An 8,945-nucleotide genomic window follows, 5' to 3' on the forward strand; every position below is an offset into this window, starting at 1 on the left:
AGAATGGTCGGGGTTGGAAGGGACCTCTGTGGGTCACCCAGTCCAACCCCCCTGCCGAAGCAGGGTCACCCACAGCAGGCTGCACAGGACCTTGTCCAGGCGGGTCTTGAATATCCCCAGAGAAGGAGACTCCACAACCTCCCTGGGCAGCCTGGGCCAGGGCTCCGTCACCCTCAGAGGGAAGAAGTTCTTCCTCATGTTCAGACGGAACTTCCTGTGCCTCAGTTTGTGCCCATTGCCCCTTGTCCTGTCACTGGGCACCACTGAAAAGAGCTTGGCCCCATCCTCCTGACACCCACCCTGCAGATATTTATAAGCATTTATTAGGTCCCCTCGCAGCCTTCTCTTCTTCAGGCTGAACAAGCCCAGTTCCCTCAACCTCCCCTCGTAGGGGAGATGTTCCAGTCCCCTCACCATCCTTGTAGCCCTCCTCTGGACTCTCTCCAGTAGCTCCTCATCTTTCTTGAACTGGGGAGCCCAGCACTGGACACAGTACTCCAGATGAGGCCTCACCAGGGCAGTGTAGAGGGGAAGGAGAACCTCCCTCGTCCTGCTGGCCACACTCTTCTTGATTCTTCTTCTTCTGAGATGGGGATGTTCCTGTCCTCCTGCGCTGGTTCTGTCCGAGGGGGGCACCTGCAGCTGGGCTGAGCCGCTCTGTGCCAGCTAGGTCTGGTTAGAAACATGTGTTATTGGTAAACGCTCACGCTCTGTAAGCTGTGAACAAATCCAGAAGTAAAAAGTTAAGGACTAAGCTATGGCTGACAGTTCCATGCCATTCATGTGGCTGTGCTAATGAGGATGGATTATAAAAATAATACTTTTTGTAGTGAAGTTACTGTATGCTATCCTTTATTTTTCCCTTTTTGTTTATTTTTTTTATAAGCAAAGTGAGAAACCATGGCACGTCTGATATAATATTTCCTCATAAGTGACGTTTTCCCCAGCTGTAATAAAACCGCTCTCAGCTTTAGGCTGCTTTGACGATATAGTCCTTATTCAGACAATACTTCTTGCTCTTGAGACAGCTTCCATGCTTCTGTAACTGACAGGCTGTTTGGGTGATGGTGATAAAGAAGGGGTTTACTACTTAGTTTGCCTCTTAGCATAGTAATTTTCACTTTCTACAAAGCCCAGCGTTCACTTCAGGGAAGAATGGATCCATGGATGTTTCAGGTCAGTTGTAGAGAAAAGCTGACAGACTTCTAGTTTTGGCATTGTCTAGGCAGCAGGAATTAAATCTCGGCAAGATGGCTACAGTGCTTCGCGTTCAGTTCAGGAAATGCCAGGTGTATCTTTTTTGGTAGGTCTTCTGGGTTCGGCGTTCCTTTGTACGGTAGAGCCAAGAGAGAAGTCAAACCGAATCGTGAGAGGTGCAGTTTTGGTAGATGGGTAAGTGATCTCATGCATCTTGAAGCTAAATCCTCTACAGACTCACTATGATGAATGCAGTATTGCAAAAACATAACTTGTGACGTATGACTGCCTTGATTTCTACAACAAAAAAAAAAAGGAACTGGGCTATTCAAGGTCATCAAGTTACCCAAAGATTGAACCTCTGACAGGGCTGTGGTGAACATCAAAAAGTATCAGTCCCTTTGTTTATATATCAATACTAAATTCTTCTAGTCCAAAAGCCCGGTGACCTCCAGTATACAATTTCTGGTTTTGGGCTGCTGGAGTACTAAAATTTGTTGCTGCTGTGATTTCCTCAGCCCCCAAATACAGAATCACCGAATGCTCTGGGTTGGGAGGGACCTTTAGAGGCCGTCAAGCCCAACCCCCCTGCAATGAGCAGAGACATCTTCAACCAGACCAGGTTGCTCAGAGCCCCGTCCAACCTGGCCTTGAATGTTTCCAGGGATGGGGCATCGACCACCTCTCTGGGCAACCTGGGCCAGGGTTTCACCACCCTCAGTATACAAAATATCTTCCTTACATCTAGTCTAAATCTCCCCTCTTTCAGCTTGAAGCCGTCACCCCGTGTCCTGTCACTCCCTGCCCTTGTCCCAGCCCCTCTCCAGCTCTCTCGCAGCCCCTCCAGGCACTGGCAGCTGCTCTAAGGTCTCCCCACAGCCTTCTCCTCCCCAGGCTGAACAGCCCCAGCTCTCCCAGCCTTTCCTCCCAGCAGAGGGGTTCCAGCCCTCGCATCATTGCTGGGGCCTCCTCTGGCCCCGCTCCCACAGCTCCAGGTCTGTCCTGTGCTGAGGGCTCCAGAGCTGGACGCAGGGCTCCCGGGGGGGTCTCAGCAGAGCGGAGCCGAATAACAGGAAAAATGCAGTGAGCTGTCCTTGCGTGTACAATGTTTCACTGCTTTGGAAAATCCGTAATATCTTACAGTCACGGTTCAAAACTTCTTGTGTAACTTTTTCCAAATCATTTACTCTTTTTAATATTTCTGAGGGCAAAACTGAAGTATGTAACTTGCTGTTCAAAGAAGTGCCACACGCTGTTCTTTTCCAGGCCCCGAAATGAGTTGCTGTAGCTAAGTGCGTTGTGCCTTTTGGGGGAAAATGGTCAAGAAACGAATAGCAAGCGGTGAAGTACAGAAAGAGAGTGGAACGTTCTTCTTATTTGCCAGTGCAGTCTTCAAGCAGCGACTTGGAGCAGTGGTTGAGGAACAGTAGAGAGATCACAACACCGCTAAGCAAATATTTATAAAGTTATTTTGGGGAACATTTGCTTCGTTCGGTGAGCTGAATGTTTGCTTTTAGTGTTGAGGGTTTTTGCTGAAGTGTGTCCCTCAAGCTAGGGGAACAGAACGCTTTGTAAGCTCCTCCAGAAAGCTTTTGTAAGCGCAGTGCAGGAGAAAAAATGCAGACCCGATGCTGATGAGATGCCAATGGGATCCTGGGGTGCATCAAGAAGAGTGTGGGCAGCAGGACGAGGGAGGTTCTCCTTCCCCTCTACACTGCCCTAGTGAGGCCTCATCTGGAGTACTGTGTCCAGTTCTGGGCTCCCCACTTCAAGAAAGATGAAGAGCTACTGGAGAGAGTCCAGCGGAGGGCTACAAGGATGGTGAGGGGACTGGAGCATCTCTCCTACGAGGAGAGGCTGAGGGAGCTGGGCTTGTTCAGCCTGAAGAAGAGAAGGCTGCGAGGGGACCTTATAAATGCCTACAAATATCTGCAGGGTGGGTGTCAGGAGGATGGGGCCAAGCTCTTTTCAGTGGTGCCCAGTGACAGGACAAGGGGCAACGGGCACAAACTGAAGCAGAGGAAGTTCCGTCTGAACATGAGGAAGAACTTCTTCCCTCTGAGGGTGACGGAGCCCTGGAACAGGCTGCCCAGGGAGGTTGTGGAGTCTCCTTCTCTGGAGATATTCAAGACCCACCTGGACAAGATCCTGTGCAGCCTACTGTAGGTGACCCTGCTTCGGCAGGGGGGTTGGACTAGATGACCCACAGAGGTCCCTTCCAACCCCTACTATTCTGTGATTCTGTGATTCTGTGAAGAACCCACGCAGCGAGGAACAAGAGGCGGTGCGAGGCGTCGCGCAGGGAGCGGGAGCTCTGACGGGGACGGAGCGGGCGTTGTGCTGGGTGTCCCGCTCGGCGCGGGCGGACGGCGTCGCTGGCAGCTTACTGGGAGAGCTGTAGAGCCCGGGCAGGGGGTTTGGTGGCTGTGGGACCCTCTGGGCAAGGAGGGCTGCTCGGAAGAGACAGGCTGCTCCTGGTGAAGGCGATTATCTTTTCTGCCAGGGTTGCTAACCTGGTGAGGAGTTTAAACTCGGCTCGTTGGGTGCAGAGACCAAAGCCTGCCGGGATGTGGGAGCTGAGGGGAGTCGGAGGGAGGGACATCCCTCACTGCAAGAAATCAGGGTGCCTGGGAGCAGCCGAGGTTCTTTTCCACAAACAAATGTGCAAGAGAAAGAGGAAGCCTCCGCAGTCACAAAGCTTTGACGTCGCTGAGAGGACAGGAACGCGGTGGAAGAGCCTGTGGGGAGTGCTGCACGAGCTCAAGAAGCAGGCAGGGAAATAAAATAGTGGAGGGGAGGCCCACGGAGTAGTCATCTGAATGTGCAGAGCGTAAATGGAATGGAAAAAGCCCTGACAAGAGGCCCGCCAAGAGTTTGTCGTCACGGCTCGGGGGGAGGCCAGCGAAGGGGACATTGCGGTAGGCACCTGCAACGGAGCACTCGAGCGAGAAAAGGAAGAGAACGAAGCCTTCCTTAAGCAATTTGGAGAAGTCTCCTGAGTGCCTGCTGTGGTTTTCGTGGGGATTTTTAACCGCCTCCGGTTTGCAGGAAGAGCGACATGGCAGAACACAAGCCAGGAGACTTAGCGTGGGTCAGGGACCGTCTGGTACCAGGGCAGTGGACGGGATGGTGGAGATGCTCTAGATCTGATGCAACAGTCAGTGGCAACCTGAGCTACAGTGACCATGAGATGACAGAGTTAAAAATCCCAAGAGCAGAGAGAGGAAGACAAGTAGCAGAGCATAGTCTTGGCCTCCAGGAACGTGAGCTCTGTCTCGTTGAGGTTCTGCTTGGCAGGAGCCCGTGGGAGGCTGCCCTGAGGGTTACGGGGGCCAGACCTGGCTGCCTTTCAAAAGGATTCCTTCCACTATGCAAAACAAGGCTCCGGCATGGCAGGAGGACGGAGTGGGCGATGGAGAAACTCCCGGCCGAGCTCAAACGTGGAAGATCGTGTGAAAGGTGGAAGTGAGGGTGTGCTGCAAGGCTATGGAGCCGCGCAGGCACACGGGAACGGCCCAAGGGACATCAAAGGTTGGCCAGAGCTGAAGCTAGCAAAGGGATATGAGGGCGGCAAGAAAGGTTGCTGCAAGTGGGACATCAGCTAAAGGAAGATGGAAGAATGTGTGGGCTGGCTGCTGAATGGAGTGGGTGACCTAGCGATGAAGGTAAAGAATAAAAGACTGAGCTACTGTTTCTTCACCTCTGTCTTTACCGGCAAGGTCTACACTCGGGCTTCTTTGAAAGGTCGTGGTGATCAAGGGACGTTCCTGATGACCTGAGAAAGGAAAATGTTACGTCCAGCCAGCGTGGGTTGATGAAAGGCAAATTGTGCCTGACCAGCGTGGTCACCTTCTACCATGGCTCTGAGGGCAACGGTGGATGTCATTTTCTTTGGCTTTAGCCAAAGTCTCCCAGAACATCCGCGTAGCCAAACTGGGGGCAGGTGGGCTAAAAGGGGCCTGGGGGCAGCTGTGAAGAGTGGAAGGCTGGAAGAGGGAGGTCAGGCTGCTGGCAATGCCTCTGTGGCTGGTGGGCGGGGGGAGGTGATCGTTGCCCCTCCATCCCCTTCCTTGTGAGGCCCTGCCTGGAGTACTGTGGGCAGTTTGGGCTCCCTGGCATGACAGATGCCAACAAGATGGAGAGAGTCCAGCAGAGGGAGCAGAGGATGGTGATGGGGCTGGGGCACGTGGGCAATGAAGAGCTGTGGGTGTTTTGCCTGTAGAAGAGAAGGTGGAGGTGGGTGGTCGGTCAAGCTGTGGTCTGCTACGTGTGCGGGGTGCCTGATGGAAAACAGACCTGGACTCTTCCTAGAGTCCCGCCTGGACAAGGTCCTCTGCAGCCTCCTGTAGGTGACCCTGCTTCGGCAGGAGGGTTGGACTGGATGACCCACAGACGTCCCTTCCAACCCCGACCATTCTGTGATTCTGTGTAGAGGCACCCAGTGAAAGGACCCAGTCAAATTGCATCAAGAGAAATTCCAGCTGCGTATGTGAAATGAAATTTATCACCTTGGGAATGGTCTGCAACTGGGGCAGGTGCCCAGAGAGGCTGCGAATTCTCCATCCCTGGAAATTTTCAACACTCCCATGGACTGACCCAGAGCAGCCTGATCTAGCTGTGAAGTTAGGTCTGCTTGGAGCAGGAGGCTGGACCTCCCGAGAGCCCTTGCAGCCTGAGTTATTCCATGATTCTCCCAAAAGGGGTCTGTGTGTGGCAGGTCGGTTGTTATGGGGATGGGTAGAGTCCCTCGGGCTGCCTCTCTGCGTGCAGACGACTGTGTTGTCACCTGGAAACACTTCTGCTATGGTTTATCGATGCAGATGTTCGTGTACATGCAAACTGTCCCATGGAGGACGGCCAGCAAATAGAGTAGTTTAAGACCTTATAGTATCACAGAATGGTTGGGGTTGGAAGGGACCTCTGTGGGTCACCCAGTCCAATCCCCTACCGAAGCAGGGTCACCTACAGCAGGCTGCACAGCACCGCGTCCAGGCAGGTCTTGAACATCTCCAGAGAAGGAGACTCCACAACCTCCCTGGGCAGCCTGGGCCAGGGCTCCGTCACCCTCAGAGGGAAGAAGTTCTTCCTCCTGTTCAGCTGGAGCTTCCTGTGCTTCAGTTTGTGCCCATTGCCCCTTGTCCTGTCACTGGGCACCACTGAAAAGAGTCTGGCCCCATCCTCCTGACCCCCACCCTGCAAATATTTAGAGGCATTTCTAAGGTCCCCTCTCAGCCTTCTCTTCTCCAGGCTGAACAAGCCCAGCTCCCTCAGCCTCTCCTCGTAGGAGAGATGCTCCAGTCCCCTCCTCATCCTTGTAGCCCTCCGCTGGACTCTCTCCAGTAGCTCCTCATCTCTCTTGACCTGGGGAGCCCAGAACTGGACACAGCACTGCAGATGGGGCCTCACCAGGGCAGAGTAGAGGGGAAAAAATAGTAGAGTCGATGTTAAACCTTATGTTCTTGAAGGAAGCTCTTAGAAAACGCGGCCTTAGAACAGAGGTGGATGGTGCACCATGTGAGTAACTGCAGCTGATCCGTTTGGATCTGCCTGCGTTGAAGAACAAGCCGTCAGCTTTCACAAAGTTGTTTTTCAGCTTCTTAGCAGCTTTAATTGTTTTGTTTTGTTTCAGTTGCTCTGTGCTGTGGGGAAACCACAACAGGCGCAAGGTAGTAAAACCAGGTCATTTGCACAGCTCCCCTGTGAAAGCCTCGCATGCATCTTCGTAGCAAGAAAGGTGCTTCAGCTTTTTTTAATTTTTTTTTTAAATGTTGCTCCAAAATAGAAAATCTTCCCCCTTGTGCTGGCGGCGTGGTCTGTTTCGGCTGCCCAGTGCCCCCCGGGGCACGCTGCCAGGGCCGCCGTTGGCAAAGGGGTGGCAGAGCACTGGCTCCAGTCACGTTCTCGGCTGAGGTGGTCGTGGTGGTACCGCTTCTAAACTGATGTCCACGTTATGGTTTAGGCCTATAGTTCTGGTGTTTTGGCTTCGGTTGTGTGAGTAAAGGCTCATCTCTGCAAGTGGAAAGGAGGACGGGGAGCAAGGCAGCTCCTGCCCACTCAGCTGCCACTGCTGGGGGGTGCTCCAGCCCCGCGGCGTGGGGCTGTGATGCCCAGATGGACCCATCCACAGCCCCAAGCCTTGAGGTTCAACCCTTACCAGTACGGAGGTGCAAGGGCAGGGGGTTGATACCGACCCAGAACCCCCGCAGCCCCCTGCCCAGCCTCTTCCCTGGGCTGTCCCGGGAGAGGCACCGGACCCCCAGGTCACCCCCCGGCCGAGGGACCTGCCGTGGGACACCGGGGAGGACAACGCATGAGTCCTGATACGGAATATTTAGGACAGAGACCAAAAAGGGGGGAAAGGGAGGGATCGTGGTGGTCTGGGGGAGCGCGTGTGGGCAAGCAGAGGGCGAGGGGGATGGAGGGGGCCTGGAGGGTGCTGCTGTGGCCCCGACCAGCCTCAACTCTCCTCCCCGAGCACCGCTTCCGACCCTTTCTGAACATGAACCAAGATGCTGACAGCAGTCTGGATAATTCTGGCTCGTGGATAAATTCGGGATGAATTTAGGCAAAATCTTGAAGCGTGTTTCCTTGAAATCGGTGTCATATTTGCCTACCAAAGAAACGTTTCGCAGAGTCTGGGTTTCTGAAAATTATTCTGTCTGCCTTGGTAAGAAAAGGCACCTTTGTAGTGTTAAGTGGCTCCGAGGAGCGGCTGACATGTTGACTGATGTTTTCTTCGTCTCCTTTGAACTGCGAAGTCGGAGCTGAATGCTCTGTTCGTCAAAAGGGAAGCGATGAAATCGAAAGAGAAGTAGCTTGAAAAATTCCAGGCAAACCAAGAGGGAGTTACAAAACATCAGTTCTGGTTTTCAGAGACTAAAGCAATGCTGGAGATTAAAATTACATACGCTTAAACTTCACAGTTGAACACATTAATGGGAGAAATATGAAATTGAAAACAATTCTTTGAGGAATAAACTGTAGATTTAAGCTAATGGACTGTGCCATAAAAAGACACCCACCCAGCTGGTGTTCACTGTAGTGCTGCAAAACTGGTGTTCCGTAGTTACACTCAGTCAGTGCAGTTAATTATGCTCCAAGTGAAATTTTAAATTAGGCACCTGAACTGAAACTATTTAACAAAACTACAAGAAAGTCTGAATTTTGAGCAGGTTTTTGCACTGCAGGTCCCTCTAAGGTGTGGTTACAGCTGCGGGGAGGTGCTGACCTTAGAAATCCGGTGTTCCCAGAGAGGAAGAAGACAAACTCTCACAGTCTCCTTCCATGAAAGAGGCATTAACATGCATTAATACCCTCCCTTCCCCTAGTTTCTGGTTTCAGTGTGTGTCCTGATTTGATGGTACTCAGCGTGGAGGAGCTGAAAGCACCGGTCAATAAAAGGAATGCGCTGGGGCCGCGGGTCTCGTCTGACCTGAGAAGCTGGGGTGGGATAGACCGGTGTGATGTGAACGCTCTTCTGCCCGGATTCACAGAATCACAGAACGGTTTGGGTTGGCAGGGACCTTTAGAGGCCATCTAGCCCAACCCCCCTGCCGTGGGCAGGGACATCTTCAGCCAGATCAGGTTGCTCAGAGCCCAGTCCAACCTGGCCTGGAATGTTTCCAGGGATGGGGCCTCCCTCCATGCCTGCTCTGTTTGCGTTAAATATCAGGATGAATTAAGCTAAACTGTGGAAAGCTGCACAGGAGTCCAGAGAGGTTCTAAAAACAGGGGCAGAAACGAGTGCC

Source organism: Opisthocomus hoazin, chromosome 2, assembly GCF_030867145.1.
Source record: "Opisthocomus hoazin isolate bOpiHoa1 chromosome 2, bOpiHoa1.hap1, whole genome shotgun sequence".
In the NCBI taxonomy this organism is placed as follows: domain Eukaryota; kingdom Metazoa; phylum Chordata; class Aves; order Opisthocomiformes; family Opisthocomidae; genus Opisthocomus; species Opisthocomus hoazin.